Raw genomic sequence first — 19,443 nt, 5'->3', positions numbered from 1 at the left:
TTCACTGTCGGTGTGCTTAAATAGTAACGGGTGGTATGAAATGTGTTCAACCCGGACGAGCCATGACCAAGATGGCTGCCGACCCGGAAGTGGCCGTGCCACACACAATAGTGTGGGTTGACTTGCTGACAAGTAATACCATACGGGGACATTTGTTATTTATCATCTTCTTCTCTTTTGACTACATACTTATTATCTTTATTTTATGGTGTAAAGCACTTTGTGTCAGTTGTGGCTGTTTATAAAGTACTTTATTTATAAGTTATGATTAGAAGCATGTATTTGTAGAAGCATGTCATATATCAAAACACTCAGCCCAATGAGGGGAATTACCTCAAGAGTATTCGGATGATGTCACATGCTCGTCTCCACTTGCCTCCAAATGTTTTGGCACCCTAGCTTTCTGTCCACTCGCCTCCAAAAAACACTGGCCTTTGCAAATACTTGCTTTGTCAAAGTCAAGATCAAAGTTTGCCGTGACGAACTTTACAAATCTAGTTATTATTATTATTATTATTATTATTATTACTTTTTATTCATATTGTCTGTGCAGTGTGATGAAGGCCTTTTTCCACTCATCTCCCTCCTGTATCACACTGGTTGTATGCACTCCTCAGATATAGTTTAGTGATTATCTGAGCTTCCTGAAGCTGTTCCAGGGCTGGTGGTACCGGGGTAGAGGGTGAGGGTGTTTGATTGTTATAGCATTTAGTCCCCAGCAGTCTGCTCATGGCTGCAGGCCTCAATCTTTCTTTTCCATGAAAAAGCTTAAGGCTGCTGGGTATGTAGAGGGCTGAATGAATCCAACAGCTAGTGTCTCATTTATTCCTCCATTGATTGTGTCTCAGGGATAGACAGTATGTGTAGTATTAATGGGATTTGTAGATTAAGAGAACATAAAGATGATAAAGGTGGGTCTCTCCCGGCATTCATTGTTACGCGGGGGGGGGGGGGGGCTTCCTGGTTACACTTGGAGGAGGGGAAACTGGGTCCGGCCCTGTTATTCACTCGTGTAGTGGAGAGGGACTCGGACAGGCGTCTGGAGCAGATAGAAAAAGCATGTGGCTGGATAGGGTGTGATGACAGGGTAGGTTGTAAATCAGTGAAAATATAAATAAGGGGAAAGTGCAGGGGGTTTAGCTCACAGATATATTTATTTGTGTATATACAGTATACTGTATATAAATATATATATTTGTGACCAGAAAATAATGAGGGAAATATGGGATATGCTTGTGATGAAGCAGAATGCCCGAAGCGGGGTTCGCCCCGTGGGGCCTAAGATCCCCAAATTGTGGGACTATAGCTCTACCGGGCAGGCAGGAAAGAATCAGTCGAGGAATACCTCTCGGAGCTCCGATACAGATTACTGCACTGAAACTCACTTGTAAACTCTTTTCCTGACTCCTATTGACACATTATATATATGTATATATATATATATATATATATATATATATATATATATATATATATATATTACCTCTCAGCGTGCTACTCGCTTTGATACTTATTACCACTCTAACTCTGGCACAGGTGTCGCGAGTTGTGCTAATTGCAGCTATGTGCCCAAGAGCCTATAATGAGGTGTGCTGGGCACCTATAAAGAGGCGTGCTGGGGGCGTATAAAGAGGCGTGCTGGGCACCTATAAAGAGGCGTGCTGGGGGCCTATAAAGAGGCGTGCTGGGGGCCTATAAAGAGGCATGCTGGTGGCCTATAAAGAGGCGTGCTGGGGGCCTATAAAGAAGGAAAGGTGAAATGTGTAAGTATTCTGTAAGGATAAGGTAGAGAGATCCATTTGCAGAACAGCATATTTAATAAATAACTAGGAAAACAAATCCAAGATGCAAAATCCAGAACAGGAATAAACAGATGACACACATGAAAGGCAAAAATATTGTAGAAATACAAAGGCTTGGTAAGCAGATACTTGACAACAGAGTGCTGGCATGGCCTCGGTATTTATCTCCATAATCCCAGAAGTAACAACAGGAAGGGGTTTTGTCTGGCTGTTGCATTGTGTTAGTGGAGGAGGAATATTATATTAATACTATTAGACAGGTGATCTCTGTTCTATTATCCTCTTTACTGACTCACAAATCCCCACTATAGCTTTGGGAGATCATGCTGCAATTAGTCATGACCTGAACAAGGACATAATGTTGTTACCATCAAGAGCTTGATGTGGGAGATGAGGAGCAAATCAGTCAAAAATTACTGACAATTACTGTTTGGTTCAGGATATTCTTCTCTTTATATCAACAGTATAGAATCTGTTAGTTATAAATTATATATGTCATTTTTTTCCAGAGGGTAGAAGCATGCAGTTGGTAGTGAAATAGTACAATAAGTTTTAATGTAATTTTCTGTTTTCCCCAGGAAGAAGAAATTAAAGCACTTATGAGCAGACTTAACCTTATGGATTGGCAACAGAAATGTTTGAAAAGTACTGACTGCCTTGAAATTACTAAATCCTCACTAAACTACAACAATCCTGAGATTAATGTGGCCCAATTCTTTCTAAAGCGGCTACTAACAATGAATTACAATGCGAGATACTGCATTAGAAAGGAAACCAAAAAACTCTCAGGAAATACTGAAAAGACAGAAATTGAGCTCCACCCCATGGATGTCCAGATGGCGGTGTTCTACAACTCTGATCATTTCCTAAAGCAGCTCATAGCAACTAAACTAGCTCAGTGTCAGTATGCTCTGCCTCTGCTGGTGCCCAATCCCCTCACCAGAGAGATCGAGTTTCCTCTCTGGACCTTTCGCAAAGTCAAGAAGAGCTGGAGGACTAGAACCTCTATTAGTGAGGACAAAATGATTGTTGAGACAGAAACTCCAATGGTGGCATTCTTTAGGTTTGGTTCTGTATCTTCATCTAAGTCTCAGCTGATTAACAGCTTGATCAATGAAAAGCATCACACATTCTTCCACAGAAACTGTCCAGGCAGCAGCAGAAACCAGTTACTGATGGATGGACTGGTGGAGATTGCTTGGTACTGCCCTTCTGGGAAGGAAACTGATCATTTCCCTGACTGTGTGGCATTCTGTAATCTTCATGGTGAAGCTGGAGCTCATGTGACACAGCATGATATTTTAACAATGATGTCCTCTCTGAATGTTGTCTTTATACCTGATTTTGGTCAGAAAAATCACTACAAGGAATTAGTGAAACGGCTCTTTAGCTCCCCAAAGCCTCTGATTTGTGTTCTGACAGATGATGATTCTCCTGTAACAGAGCTGGTAAAGGGGAAGTTCAGTGTTGGAGTAAAGGACAGAAATCAGCATGATGTATGTGAAGAACTGAAAGGAACTATCAGACTTTGTCTATCAGAAACATCAAACACCTTTAAACTAGAAGATCTGGCCAAAGCCACACAGGTCAGAGTTGATGAAGATCATGGACTCTGTAAGAAAGGAAAGGAAGCTGCCTTGGAGATAATGTCTCTGCTGAAGAATAATGACCAGTCCTTACACAAAGAAACAAGTCTACCATGTCAGGGGAAACTGTGGCATGACTGGTGTAAGAGCAACAAAGAACTACACCGACCTCATGGACACAACATAGACAAGTACACAAGTGAAAAAAACAAGGAAATGGATCAAATCCGGGAACAGCAGCAAAAACATGGTCTTAGCAAATTCATGAACTGCTTTATCCAAGGACTGAATTCTGAGGATGCTGATGAGAAACTGTATTTCCTGAAATGGGTAGAAATCCTTCTGAACAATTTCACTGTAAAACGTCTCTCCACCTTACATCAGGAGTTTGATGAAACCTGGTCAAAAATGTCGGAAGTAAAGAAATCTCATGATATAGCAGATCAACAGGAAACTAAAAAAAAGCTTGAGGAACTGTCAGAGCAGCTGAAGTCTGCTTCTTTTGGTTTAGAACATATACTCAGGGAGATGGGACAGATATATGAGTCATATCAGTCTGTAAAAATAAAAAAACAGAAATGAAGCAAAGAGAAAACATTGCTCTATTTCCTGCTCTTGCAACTGAACTCATGCTTTCAGGATATCCACTGGAGCTGATGGATGGAGATGCTTCTCATGTTCCTCTGATCTGGGTTTCAGCAGTTCTAGATGAACTTGTGAAGGTCCTGGGAGATCAGAGAGTGTTTGTGCTGTCAGTTTTGGGGATTCAGAGCTCTGGGAAATCCACCATGCTGAATGCCATGTTTGGACTCCAGTTTGCTGTCAGTGCTGGAAGGTGCACCAGAGGAGCCTTCATGCAGCTGGTCAGAGTGTCAGAGGAGATGAAGGAAGAGCTGAAGTTTGACTACATTCTAGTTGTAGATACTGAAGGACTTCGAGCACTTGAGCTCACAGGAACATCCACTCGACATCATGACAATGAACTCGCCACATTCGTTGTTGGTCTTGGAAACCTGACCATGATCAACATCTTTGGAGAGAACCCTGCTGAGATGCAGGACATCCTTCAGATTGTTGTTCAGGCCTTCCTGAGGATGAAGAAGGTCCAACTCAATCCCAGCTGTTTGTTTGTCCACCAGAATGTTCCAGATGTTACAGCCGGACAGAAAAACATGGAGGGACAGAGAAGATTACAAGATAATCTGGATAGAATGACCAAGCTGGCTGGTGAGGAGGAATCCTATGAAGCAGAACATTTTAGTGACGTCATAGCATTTGACATAAAAAAAGATGTGAGATACTTTGCACAGCTGTGGGAGGGAAGCCCACCCATGGCTCCTCAAAACCCATTATACACTGAACATGTGGAAGAGCTGAAGAAGACAATACTGTCCAGAGCCACAGAAAGTCCTACTGTAACACTGACACGTCTTTAACACGGATTAAAGATCTCTGGCATGCACTTCTATGTGAAAACTTTGTGTTCAGTTTCAGAAACACACTGGAGATCGCAGAATACAGAAAACTGGAGGAGAAATATGGGACATGGACCTGGTATCTCAGGAAATCTATACTAGATATACAAGACAAACTACACACCAGCATCAACAACAAACAACAGAGCACAGTTGAGAGAAAGGAAATTATAGATAAAATGAGAGAAACATTTAATAATGTGACAGAATCAGTGCAATGTTACTTTGAGGAAAATGAAGACAGGAGAGACCTTATTCAGCAATGGAGAGGAAAGTTTATGATAAAGATTCAAAATCTACATGATGATCTTGTGACACAAACAGTGAGAGAGCTGCGTGAGATCATTAACCAAAAGCAAACCTGCAAAAACCTGGAAGATCAGAAATCTCAGTATGAGGCAGAACTTTTTAAAAAGAGCAAAGAGCTGGCTTTGGATCTGAAAAGGGATGAAAAGCAGCTGGATGAAAAGCAGTTAAAAGAACATTTTGATGTATTGTGGAAAAAGTGGGTCTCTGAACTGACTGCAAACCTGACTAGAACACAAATGAACATAGCAGAGGACATAACACAAATATTGTGTGAACTCTATGAAACAAATCTTCTGTCTGAGAGGAAATCTGAAACGTATAAGAACATAAGCACGCGAGGTGATTATAAGAAATATATAACACATAAAAAAAAGTGGAAAGCTGTTAAAGATTGGCTTTTTCACTTACCACCTGAGAGCCAAGACTCTATAAGGCAACTGATCCTTAAAGTCATTGAGCAAACTAAAGACCTGATTAAATCAAAACCAGTTGCAAAGACGGGCTACAAACCAGCCTACATTCAAGAGATTGTTCGACTGGTAAAAGAATCTGTGGCTGAATATCAGTCTCCAGATTATGAGTTGAACAAAAAGTTCTCACTGGATCTCTCTCTGAATGTGTGTGACATTGCGAAAGCAGAGTTTGAAAAGCAACAGAAGAAATTTGAAGAGAGTTTTGATCCATTAATCTATCTAGAGAAAATGAAACCAGAATACTACAGAGTTTTTCAGAAATCCTGTGAAGGCGCCACATCTACAGCAGTATTTGGAGGATTAATCTGCAGACAGCTTGGAGACTCTATCCTACAGAGTGTGTACAACAGTGCTGAAAATTATCTGGCTGATGAAATGAAGGCAAACTGTCCAGAATTTAATGGAAACAGGACAAACCTGGAGAAACACATTCTCAGATCACTTGCTGAAGAGCAGAACTTTAAAAGATTTATGAGCTACATCTTGACACCTAAGGAACATTTTGAGAGCTTTATTAAAGATGTTGTAAAAGTTTTCATGACTAAAGAAAACCCCAAAGTTCTTGCTCACATTAAAGGAATTCTTCAACACAAACAGAAGTGTGTAATCACTGCAGCAGAAACTGCAACTCAGGAAGTGACAAAGAGCAAAGGAGATGCAAATATCTGGCTGGAAAAATTCTCCAGTGGTCTGAAAGATGATGTTGAATACAATACGGAGCATCTGAGTGGAAGTAACTGTAAAGACATCAGTGATTTTCAGCTGCTTACAGATGTAGTGAGAAAAGAAATCTCCCTCATTACTGAAGAGCTGAACAGGAAGTTTAACAGCATGTCTGATCTTAAAATGGAGAAGTTCAGGAAGAGTCCAGATAAGATTCTGACTGAACACCTCTGTAAATGCTGCTGGGCTCAGTGTCCATTCTGTAAAGCCATCTGTACCAACACAATAGAGGGACATGATGGAGATCACAGTGTCCCCTTCCACAGGGTACATGGTATCAATGGGTGTCATATCAGAGGAACAACAAATCTCGCCACTGGTTTCTGCACAACAAATGTACTAAGTGATAGAGGTTTTGTGGTATTGTGTTGTATTAGTAAAAGAAGCAATCAAGGTCAGCGGAACAACGCTTTACTTCACTCGTTCACGTAACATGTGCAACACTCTTCATCTTCATACCCCACTCACTTCTCTTCTTCTTCTTCACATTCTCAACCCTTCATTCCCCATACTGCCCCTATTGTTTTACTGAAGTATAACAGTGCAAGTGCATAAGCAGAAGACACCACATTCCCCCATTACGTAACAATACATCCTGAGGTAACTTAACATAAGGAAATGTTCACCCACCATTGCATATACACCTTTAAGCATTAATACATTAGAATAACTGTTCCTTAAAGAAACTGAACTATTGTACCTGCATCAATTACATTCGATACACCAGATTTAGTAACCACTCTCTTATTTACTTTCGTAGTCCTTTAACCAGGTAGGTGGTTTACGTTGCCTAGCGGAACGTCTTTCTGTATTTTGTCCAGTATCTGTCTTTGTAACAGGGACTTCCCCAGCCAACTGTTCTGACGGCTGTTTCGGTATCTCAGGGAACAAGGATAACTGAGATGAGTGCCACGTCCGTCCGTCCGACAACTTGAATGTACAAGGACCTACACATTTGGTTATTTCCACAGGTTTTGTGAACTTTGTGTGTCCTTTGGGGACGTGTGTTGGTTTGCGTACACGCACTCTATCCCCCACTCGAAAAGTAGGCTTCCGTGCCCCATGTTTGGCATCGAAGTACCGTTTCATTTGCTCCTGTCGAGTTAACACTCGCTCTCTGACAACCTTGTCCAGGACATTACTGGAAGACGGCGTGAATACAGTAAGTTTAGTTCTCATTCGCCTACCGTATAACAGTTCGAACGGTGAAACACCAGTCGTTGCATGTGGAGTAGAACGGTACGTTTGCAAAAAGTCCAAGACTGATTGTTTCCACTGTTGTTTTTGCAGTATGATCAGTTGCACCCAGTCTTTAAGCACTCTGTTGAATCTCTCCACCGCTCCGTTAGCAGCAGGATGATAAACAGCCGTTCTGATGTGGACAATATTTCGTTCTTTCAGAAAGTCACAGAGGACTGAAGAAATCAGCTGAGGACCGTTATCCGTCACCAGACACTCTGGGTTGCCGTGTCTGCTGAAAACAGAGTTCAGAAATCCGACTACAGCCGACGCTGTAACTGACGGTGTAAATGCAACTTCCGGCCATTTAGAGTAGTAGTCAGTAAGTGTAATAGCATACCTGCAGTCATATGCAGCGGTCTCAAACGGTCCAACTATGTCTAAGCCCACTTTCAACCAAGGAGCTGCAGGGAAAGTTACTGGCTGTAATGGAGAAGCAGAAGTCTTTGCAGTTCTGTCCGACTCTTGGCACAGTGCGCAAGTAGCAATTTGTGTCTGAACCATAAGGTCCATGCCTGGGAACCAATACAACTCTCGCAAGCGTTGTTTCGTCCGAACTATTCCTTGATGGTTCTCATGCGCTAAAGTGACCAGTGTTCTGCGTAGAGCCACTGGCACCAAGAAACGTGAACCTCTAAGCACCAATTCGTCCATGGCACACAATTCCTGACGCAATTTGAAGTATGGCAGCAATGTTGGACTCAGTGGTTTTGCTGAAGTAGGCCAGCCTTTGTTAATCTGGGCTCGCAAAGCAGAAAGTTCAGGGCAAGCTTGTGAAGCAGCTTTAAACTCAGCAGCAGTAACAGCAGTCTGTGACGTTGAAAGTAGCGCAACAAGTTCAGGCTCAGGATCTGCATCCAAAGCCGTATCGGCTGGCAAGGGTAGTCTTGATAGACAGTCCGCTGTATTGTTCAAGGGACCTGCACGATAAACAACATCATAGTTGAAGCACAAGAGACGTGCAGCCCATCTTGCTATTCGCATTCCGGCTCTGTCAGCGCCCTTTGTACAAAGCAAGGTAGTTAGAGCTTGGTGATCCGTGCGAAGCGTAAATCTGTGCCCCCACAGATATGTTCTCCACTTTTCAACTGCCCATATGCAAGCTAACGCTTCCTTTTCCACTGTGGAGTACTTCCTTTCAGTTGGAGTTAAAGTTCTTGAAGCGAAAGCAACTGTGTGTTCAGTGTTATCAGGGTGTATTTGCGTGAACACAGCTCCCAGACCATAATCCGAAGCATCGGTCGATATAACAGACGGTAAGGAAGGGTTGTAAAGGGCTAATGCTGGACTTGCAACCAACATTTTCTTCACTGCAGCAAAACAATTTTCCATCTCACTGTTCCACTGAAAAGAACCTTCCTGGTGAAGACATGCACGTAACGGCTCGACTACGGTAGCGTAGTTGGGTATAAACTTACTGTACCAAGAGAGCATGCCTAAAAATGAACGCAAGGTAGTTGCGTCTGTAGGAGCTGGAGCCTGTACTATGGCTTGTAAGTGTTCTGTGTCAGGCTGAACACCTTGTGCAGTCACTAAATGTCCCAAGAAGCGCAAGGCCTTTTGTTTAATTTTACACTTTTGTGCGTTTAGTCGTAATCCAGCTGCATGCAATCTTTTCAGCACTGTGTTAAGCACAGCATCATGTTCAGATTCAGTGCGTCCAAAACAAATGACATCATCAAGATAGTTCTGCACATTTGGTATGCCTTTAAGTATGCACTCCATCATTTTTTGAAACACTGAGGGTGCAGAAGCCAGGCCATATGGTACTCTACAAAACCTAAACAGTCCATCATGTGTAATGAAAGCTGTTAGATCACGACTCTCTGGATGCAAAGGTACTTGGTGGTACGCACTCTCCAGATCAATTGTGGAAAAGACTGTGGACCCTGCCAAAGCAGTCAGTAATTCCTCCATATGAGGCAAGGGGTAAGAGTCTACTATCACCGCCTTATTCGGTTCTCTCAAATCCACGCACATTCTTATACCACCTGTCTTCTTCATTGTCACCACTATTGGTGAAACCCATGGTGATGCATCAATGCGTTCTATTACACCGGCAGAAAGGAGCCTCTCAATTTCCACAGATACAGCTGTTCTCACTGAAAAAGGCAGTCGTCTTAACTTTTGTCGAACTGGAGTGACAGCATCTGAAATTTTCACTTTGTGCATGAATCCCGTGACACATCCAACTGAGGGCCTTTCAGCATGCGCAGATAAATGAAGTACTGACTCCGAAGAGGCGGCATTTGCAGTTGTGACAGGCACAGAAAGAATCTTATCCCCTATAATGCATAATTGTAGTGCAGTTATGAGATCCATTCCCATCAACGCGGTTCCTTTTTCTACTATGTAGAAATCCACAGCGCATGTATGGCAGTCTTTTTTCACAGTTGCGCGCATGCAACCTAGCACATCAATTGGAGTACGCGAGTACGTAACCAATCGCGCTGCAGGTGGGTGTAAGGGTACTTTTCCGAAATAATCCTCATAAATGACTTTAGGCAGTACGGAAACTGAAGCACCAGTATCTACAGTCAATGTAACAGATCGCAAAATTGCACCCGTTTGCACTTCCACTGTACACTGTAGTTTAGTATTCGCGTTTGTGTCTCGAATTAACAGCATTGTATACTCAGGCATCGCGACTTCATGTACTGAATGCGTTTGCGTAGTCCTACAGACCCGTGCAAAATGACCTTTTTTCTTACAATTTTTGCATGTTACCTTGGCTGCCGGGCATTCCACCGCGTTGGCTAGATGTTGGTCCGAGCCGCAGCGAAAGCAACAGCGTGTAGCTGAAGTCACCTTTGAAGCAGCTGTAAAAGAGGCAGATGGTCGTTGAGGAGGCGATTTGTTTTTGAATCCTCCTGTACGGCGTCTAGTATTTCCCTGGACTCGTACGGTCTGCACCGGAAAGTTCTGAGTACTCGACATTACTTTTGCATTTTCTCCAGCGGTTTCAATTTGCTGAGCAATTGTAATAGCATCTGTCAGTGTTAACTTATCCTGTAGCAAAAGTCTCTCACGGATTCGCGGATTGCTTACATTTTCCACTAGCTGATCCCGAATCATATCATCAGCATTTGTAAACTCACAAGTAGACGACAGTTCTCTCAGTGCAGCAACGTATTGAGTTATCGATTCGCCGACTTGTTGTGCTCGTTTCCGGAATGTGTGTCGTTCCATGACCACGTTTACTTTGGGCGTGAAATGAGTGTGCAAAGCAGTAATAGCAGCAGCCATTGTATCCCCCGTGTCCGGCAATGTATAAAAGATTCTTTGACCTTCGGTGCCCAAGCAGTGCAATAAAAGAGCTCGTTTCCTGACCTCCGACCATTCCTGTCCTTCCACATCAATGACTAGTAAGTAATTCTGAAACATCCGCTCCCACGTTTTGAAAGGGATTGCAGGTTCTCCCGGAACAGGCAAGAAAAGGTTTGGAAATGGTGCTGACGATCCCATCCTCGTCGCCAATTTGTGGTATTGTGTTGTATTAGTAAAAGAAGCAATCAAGGTCAGCGGAACAACGCTTTACTTCACTCGTTCACGTAACATGTGCAACACTCTTCATCTTCATACCCCACTCACTTCTCTTCTTCTTCTTCACATTCTCAACCCTTCATTCCCCATACTGCCCCTATTGTTTTACTGAAGTATAACAGTGCAAGTGCATAAGCAGAAGACACCACAGGTTTCTACCCAAGTCATAATAATGAAGTGCGTATTCCTTACAAATCATACAGAGACGCAGGAGGAGTCTATGCGACCTGGAGCATAAACCCAGACCTGTCTGGGCAGCCATACTGGAGGTGGTTTGTGTGTACATTCAAGAAGGATTTGGAAAAACATTATAAAAAAACATTCCAGGGAAGTGGAGAAATCCCTGAAGGATGGAGAGAGTGCACAAAGGAAGATGCTCTTAAGAGTTTGGATAAATACATGTAATTAAACATGAACTGATTCTGTGTCTCCTAGAAAGAAGAAAACTCAGTAATGAACCAGCTGCTGAAGATACAGTGAGAATTTAACCAAATTTCTCTGGTATGCCACATTACACTGTAATGATCAGATCTGTTACTAAGCAGCTCATTAACAATGACTTATATAACAGTTTTATTATTACTTCACATTTATTCTTACATGTAATTAATCAAAGATTTATTTTACTTTACATTTTTAACAGTTATTGAGGTGAAAGTTGTTATTAATGATTTAGATTAGACTAATGATTTTACATTTCAACAACAGTGATTTTATAATTACAGTTATAATTAGTAGCATCCACTGATTCTATTTCAGTAGAAACAGCTTTTAATTAGAAATGATATTACATAAATAAATCGGATAAGCGGTAGAAAAGAATGAATGAATTACATAAATACTTTGATTAATTTTGCTTTTAATCTAATTCAGAATTTATTATAATAATTATTATAATTATAATCGAATATCTGAATATTAAAATCAAGCATATTTTGATTAAAGCTATGTGATTAACTCTGGTGTTTTTTGTCTCCAGATTAAACATCACAAATGTTCTCACTGTTCTCATATCTACTAAAATCAAACATCACATCCACCAGACAATAACCAATAAACTCTGTAATAAATCTACTGAGAACTTTCCAGAATATATTTCTTTGTTCTTATACAGTTCTAACAAAGGATCCTCTTCAAGTTCTTCTACCTAATCTATTGATTGAATCTTTAAATGAAGGAGTCAGACTTAGACCTTCTTGTCTTTTCAGGGTCGTCACAATGGGAGGGCTTGTTTTTATTAAAAGCAATCAAACAATGTTAAAATAAGTAAAAGTCATTAAAACGCAAAGCTTATAAAAAATCAAGAAACACTCTTAGTGTTATAGCTAACTAAGTCCTTCCCCTACATGCGTTGTGGTTTCCCTTACAGATATCATCAGCGACATTATCAGCAGTATCCCATGAGCACTGAGGGGTGACTTTTTAAGAGAGCCTTTATATAACAAACTCAGCACATCTTATCTTTTAACAACACAAGCAATATTATTGAGTACATATTTTGAAAGCAAAGTAAATAAAAAAAATAAAGAAAACCTAATCACTTTAATATTCTTGATCTTGAGCCATTCTTCATTTCTGTCTTGATACAGAGTCTGATAACTTTTCATCCATTGATTTCTTCAAGCTTTATATTCTTCAATTCATTCACCAGTTGTTTTATTTCTTCTGCTGCTTTTTCTATTTTCTTCTTTTTGTTTCTTCTCTTTGTCTCCTACGTTTTCTGGTATTTGTGGCATGAATCTCACTTTTCTTTTGTATGCGAATATGAGAGCAGGGTTTTGAAGCTGGATAGCATTGATAAGTTTGCTCCAGTGAGCATGAATTTAATCATTTATTTCCTTCATCATCCATTTTAGCTACTCCTACTAAAGGTCCCATTCTTACAACAAAGTGTGTGTTACAGGTGTGTTACGGGTGTCTTATAGCAGTGTGTTACAGGTGTGTTACAGGTGGGTGTGTTACAGGTGTGTGTGTTACAAGTGTGTTACAGGTGGGTGTGTTACAGGTGTGTGTTACAGGTGAGTTACAGGTGTGTTACAGATGTGTGTTACAGGTGAGTTACAAGTGTGTTACAGGTGGGTGTGTTACAGGTGTGTGTGTTACAAGTGTGTTACAGGTGTGTGTGTGTTACAGGTGTGTGTTACAGGTGAGTTACAGGTGAGTGTTGTAGGTGTTACTAGTTTAGAGAACACAGTTCATCACAACATTACAAAAAGTTTTTTAAGTTAATTACATTATCCCTAAAATAATTGTTTAATGTTGTAAAATTCAGACTATTATGTCCTCCATATTTATGTAATTCATGAAGACAGATTTATTGCTGTCATGTATTTTATTTTTCTAAATAAATTTAGTATTCTGTGAGGTGATAAGATTATTAACCCTCAGTCCTGTAGAGATTCCCTCTACTTCACATCATAACGTTCTCCCTTTTTGTGATCAATCTCTTTGTAACAAGTAATTAAATTAGAATTAAAATAGTTTTATATATCATTAGATTAAAGTTTAGAGCATCTAAATATAAACAAATCTAAATAATATAATCACATCTTTAACTGTAATATTGTAAGAAAAAGGCTCCTCTTTATTGGTGATGACCAGCAGGTTATGACTCATGAGTCCTGAAGTTTTATAACATTGTTATTTCTCTTTTATTGTAATAGACATTCAGTTAGTATCACTTCTGTATCATCTGCTATCTGATTTATAATAATCTGCTTCTTACCAGTGAAATTCCTTTTAATCCACTGCTTTTAACTGCATTCAGTAGAAGATACAAGGATCTTTAAGATCTTTAAAATAAAGGACATCCTGGTCTAATGACCTAACAGACCTTTGGTAAAATTCACTAAACCCAATATTTCTATGAAGCACAAAAATCTTTTACTGTGTTTAAAAAATCTTTTATAGCAAATATGGATAATGAAGTAAATCCAGCACCAAGATCTAATATTGTTTGCAATTTGCTAATTCCTCATAAATCCTGACTGAACTTTATTAATAATCTGTTTTTTAATCCAATAAAATGTTGACTGAAATGTTGAACTCATTGTTTATTGAACAGTTTTTGGAATTAAAATAATAACCATTTTAGCAGGAAGTGTCTCTTTTTCAATAGTTTCTAAACACATTAAAGAGAAAATGTCCTCACAGGTCAGAAATGTCTCCCTGAGATCTGGGACTGTGACATCACTGTTTATGATCCATGTCACAGTGTGTACAAGAGTTATAACACCACAGACCATAAAGCCCAGCGTCCATCAGCACTCCACAGACTCACCAGACATTTATCTACTTTCACCTCTTCCTTGTTTTATGGGTTTAAACTTATTCAGGTCATTTCTGTGAAGTAAACACTTTATTTCAGTGATCAGTGATGTCACTAATGTCCAGAGCGTTTCTCACTGTAACTGTAGACTTTTGCTCTTCCTGTAACTCTCTGTTGTAAATAAACCCATACTGCATTTGCATCTGAATGCATCTGCATTACTGTAGTCATTTATAACAGAATATTTCACTCATTAACATCACAGTGTTCAGCTTTAGGGGTCCATGTTTGTTCCTGATTTCAGTTTACTGTCCATGTGGAGTGTCTCATGTTCTCTCTGTGTTTCCTTCTAGATCCCTCTATACTGTAGTACAGAGCAGGGCAGTTAGAGCAGGGCAATTAGAGCAGGGCAGTTAGAGATATTGATAAGGGTCAGTGTTTAAAATTTAAGTCTTAAGGTTAAGCAAAGCTGGTAATGCTTTATAATAACTGCACACTATTAAGCATTAGTTAAGCATGAGTAAATAATTAATCATTTACAGAGCACTGCTCCTACATTAGCAACCAGTTTATAAATGTACTTAATAATTACATTTACATACTTTATTAATAATCAATTTATATTTAAAATAAGTAATAAATTACTCATACACCAGTTATTTATGGTTTATCAGTGGTTCATAAGATCATTTAGAAAGTGTAAGTAATTATTTAGATGTACTGTAACTGAGCGTTAATAAATGCTTTATAAGCACATATTCCTAATATAAATCATGATTAATCAGTTAGTTAAAAACAATTTACTACTTTTTAGTTAACTATTTTTGTGAGCTCTTCTAAAGTGAGGACTATCTATACCTTGTAAAGCAGTTGTAAAGGAGATTTAAAGGCTCAGTAAACTTCTCAACAACAAGGAAACAAACACAGCACAGATACAGTACATAGAAATATTTATTACCAGATACAAACATTGAACTGTTCAACTTTATATTTCAGATAAAAATGCAAAAATAAAACTCGTATAAAAATCTCATAAAAATATCAGTACAGTGAGTCACAAAAAGTGCAAAACAGCAAATCTGTAAACCTTCAGAAATTATAACTGCAGTAAAATGAAACAAAACCTCAGAAATCTGATATAAATATACATTTCTTCAGTATAAACAGTGTCAAAATTCAACTACCTCAATGTGAACTTGTAAACAGTAAAGAACAGCATATTGTGTGTGTTTTGGTTCACTGTACACTGTACTTCAGATGCAGTGTGAAAACTGTTCACTTTTGTTTTAATGGCAGCAGCTTTCCAGAAGCCTTTAGGGCTGTGATTTTATCTGCTATATCTGGATCCTCCTGAACTGCAGCAGCACATTGTGTAGCAAATGCACTAAGTTTAATTTGACTGCTGTGAGTTTTGAGCAGTTCCTCATACATAAAGGTGAAGAAAAGAACAGCTCTGTGACTGGAGCATCGACTACCACAGTGTTCTTGTCCACCCCAACATGCTTGAAAGCAGCTGACTGTGGGTGTTGATCTGTAATTCAGATTAAAGCCGCCTTCACACTGCACACGACAAACGGACACGACTGTCGGATTTCGCCCCCTAGTGACAGTCGCACGGAATATGCAATATGATCGTGTAGACGTCAACATGGGAGAGAAGTTAATTCTCGCGGTCTCGGAAAACCCATTACTAGATGATCGTGACAAAAATGTTCTCCATTACAGGTGGTGTTTTATACACACTGATTTGCAATGTTTTCTTTGGCGTCTCCAGTAAAGGAGAGTAAAAACAAGAGCCTGTATTCTCCATCCATTTATCATGGTGAATGAAGGAATTAATTAATGAAGGAGTAAATACAAACAATCAATACAACAATAAATCCAGAAAGACCGTGAATAATTTTTGAGGAAACATGGACGCAACATTAAAAATAATACAATATAAATATTAATAATTGATTCCTTTTTTTTTATCAATAACAATGTATTTAAAACAAAAAGATTGTTTTTGGTAAAGTTTAAAAATTACTAAAGTTAATATTAATACTTTTCAATAATTCTTAACACCTCACGCACACGACCTGATAGGACAACATTAGAATACATCACATCCGGTCGGCATATCAGATGCGGTGTAGTCACACAAGTTAAATTTTTTTAACCGATCCAACGCTCAAAACGGACCCGAAAATTACGGATCCACAGATGGTCGGTACCTCACACAGCGACCTTGTGACTCTCCATAGGAAATGAATGACTTCCGGTTTATCGGCGGTCGTTTGTCGTGTGCAGTGTGAAGGCGGCATTAGAATGTTAGTATTTGCTTTAGTTATTCTCACACCCAGCTTTGACTTAGATAAATGCTTAAATTAAGCCATTAAATAAGACATATATGCACTTTCTTGGCTGTGAATTCAAAATGAGGTGACATACACTGTAAAAAATAAAATACCCCTTTGTTCAGCAAACAGTTTTTTTAGTTACAGATAATAGGAATTGTGAATAATGCGAGTCTATATACAAATACATGTTAGTTCAACAATATTTCACAAAATTTTATAGCAACATACAGTACTTAAAGTTGCACGAACAAATATTTTTTAATTGAAAAGCCAAAAGATCTACAGGGTTTCCTTTCTCATTATCAGCATCGCCACATTTTCTGGCTGCCATTTTGGACTTTCAACAGGTTTCAGGTGAGTAATTAACGTTAATTAATTTTAAGCAGTTGAAGTGAAAAGGACATGATTTGTTTTAGTGATTTAGTGACTTTTTTAGTGATGCAAATTAGTTTGCGGAGTGGGTAAATGTATAATTTTCATGAAGGCATGTATTTATCATTGTCGTTTTAAAAAATGACATCATGTAGCATTTACTAATCTTTATCTTTGAAATTTAAAATTAGATGTAAATATGTTGTGAACCATGATTCTGAATCAAGCCATTAAAGCAATCTGATCAGGACCTCAACGCAAATTATATATTAACCTTATGTGGTTATATTAGTGTAAGTTACACATACATAATTAGAATATGGTTTCCGCAAAAACTGGCCAAAGTTAGTATTGGCTTTTTGTTAGGTTATTGTTAGTCCAGGTGAAGTCTCAATGTGGCGCCATTGTGATGTTTAAGAGCACGTGGTTGCACTCAGTATTAACATTGTATGTTAAGATATTTTTCACGTTCTCATTAAAACAAAGTGTTAAACCGGATTTATTTTTATAAGAATGTTATCCAGTCTGTGCCCAGGTAATGTTAGTTGTAATCGAGACACAGATGTGTTTGAAGTTACGCCACTAGCGGTTCTTGGGGGGCTGGGGGGGCCAGTGCCCCTGTGACAACAAGCTTGTGGCCCCCCTAAATGTGGAGTGTAAAATAATTTTCATAAAACTGTTTTTTTGCGATCGTTGTTTTTTTTCAATCCGTTATTAGACAGTTGCAACACGGAAGAGGAATGTAACCCACACATTTTTAGAGGGACTGCTTAAAGCGGAACACAACAGTATCACCAGCTCACACACATCACTGTAATACACTGTACTGTCACACATCACTGTAATACACTGTATTGTCACCAGCTCACACACATCACTGTAATACACTGTACTGTCACCAGCTCACACACACATCACTGTAATACACTGTACTGTCACCAGCTCACACACATCACTGTAATACACTGTATTGTCACCAGCTCACACACATCACTGTAATACACTGTATTGTCACCAGCTCACACACATCACTGTAATACACTGTATTGTCACCAGCTCACACACATCACTGTAATACACTGTATTGTCACCAGCTCACACACATCACTGTAATACACTGTACTGTCACCAGCTCACACGTCACTGTAATACACTGTACTGTCACCAGCTCACACATCACTGTAATACACTGTACTGTCACCAGCTCACACACATCACTGTAATACACTGTACTGTCACCAGCTCACACACATCACTGTAATACACTGTATTGTCACCAGCTCACACACATCACTGTAATACACTGTACTGTCACCAGCTCACACGTCACTGTAATACACTGTACTGTCACCAGCTCACACATCACTGTAATACACTGTACTGTCACCAGCTCACACACATCACTGTAATACACTGTACTGTCACCAGCTCACACACATCACTGTAATACACTGTACTGTCACCAGCTCACACACATCACTGTAATACACTGTACTGTCACCAGCTCACACACATCACTGTAATACACTGTACTGTCACCAGCTCACACATCACTGTAATACACTGTACTGTCACCAGCTCACACACATCACTGTAATACACTGTACTGTCACCAGCTCACACACATCACTGTAATACACTGTACTGTCATCAGCTCACACACATCACTGTAATACACTGTACTGTCACCAGCTCACACATCAGTGTAATACACTGTACTGTCACCAGCTCACACACATCACTGTAATACACTGTACTGTCACCAGCTCACACACGTCACTGTAATACACTGTACTGTCACCAGCTCACACATCACTGTAATACACTGTACTGTCACCAGCTCACACATCACTGTAATACACTGTACTGTCACCAGCTCACACACGTCACTGTAATACACTGTACTGTCACCAGCTCACACACATCACTGTAATACACTGTACTGTCACCAGCTCACACATCACTGTAATACACTGTACTGTCACCAGCTCACACATCACTGTAATACACTGTACTGTCACCAGCTCACACACATCACTGTAATACACTGTACTGTCACCAGCTCACACACATCACTGTAATACACTGTACTGTCACCAGCTCACACATCACTGTAATACACTGTACTGTCACCAGCTCACACACGTCACTGTAATACACTGTACTGTCACCAGCTCACACATCACTGTAATACACTGTACTGTCACCAGCTCACACACATCACTGTAATACACTGTACTGTCACCAGCTCACACACGTCACTGTAATACACTGTACTGTCACCAGCTCACACACATCACTGTAATACACT

The 19,443-nt window shown here is 39.8% G+C and overlaps 1 long non-coding RNA gene and 1 pseudogene across 1 annotated transcript; both read left to right on the top strand.

Moving 5' to 3' along the window:
* The window catches only part of LOC132842460 (interferon-induced very large GTPase 1-like), a 37,693-nt pseudogene extending 30,756 nt beyond the window's left edge, over positions 1 to 6,937 (top strand).
* A 4,575-nt stretch (positions 6,938 to 11,512) lies between these two features.
* LOC132842510 (uncharacterized) lies at positions 11,513 to 12,224 on the top strand. Its single transcript, XR_009648037.1, has 2 exons — positions 11,513 to 11,651; positions 12,130 to 12,224. It is a non-coding gene; the product is annotated as an uncharacterized LOC132842510 (long non-coding RNA).
* The last annotated feature ends 7,219 nt before the right edge of the window (positions 12,225 to 19,443 follow it).

This window comes from Tachysurus vachellii, chromosome 3, assembly GCF_030014155.1.
Source record: "Tachysurus vachellii isolate PV-2020 chromosome 3, HZAU_Pvac_v1, whole genome shotgun sequence".
In the NCBI taxonomy this organism is placed as follows: Eukaryota; Metazoa; Chordata; class Actinopteri; order Siluriformes; family Bagridae; genus Tachysurus; species Tachysurus vachellii.
This window is presented reverse-complemented; position numbering and strand designations above follow the sequence as displayed.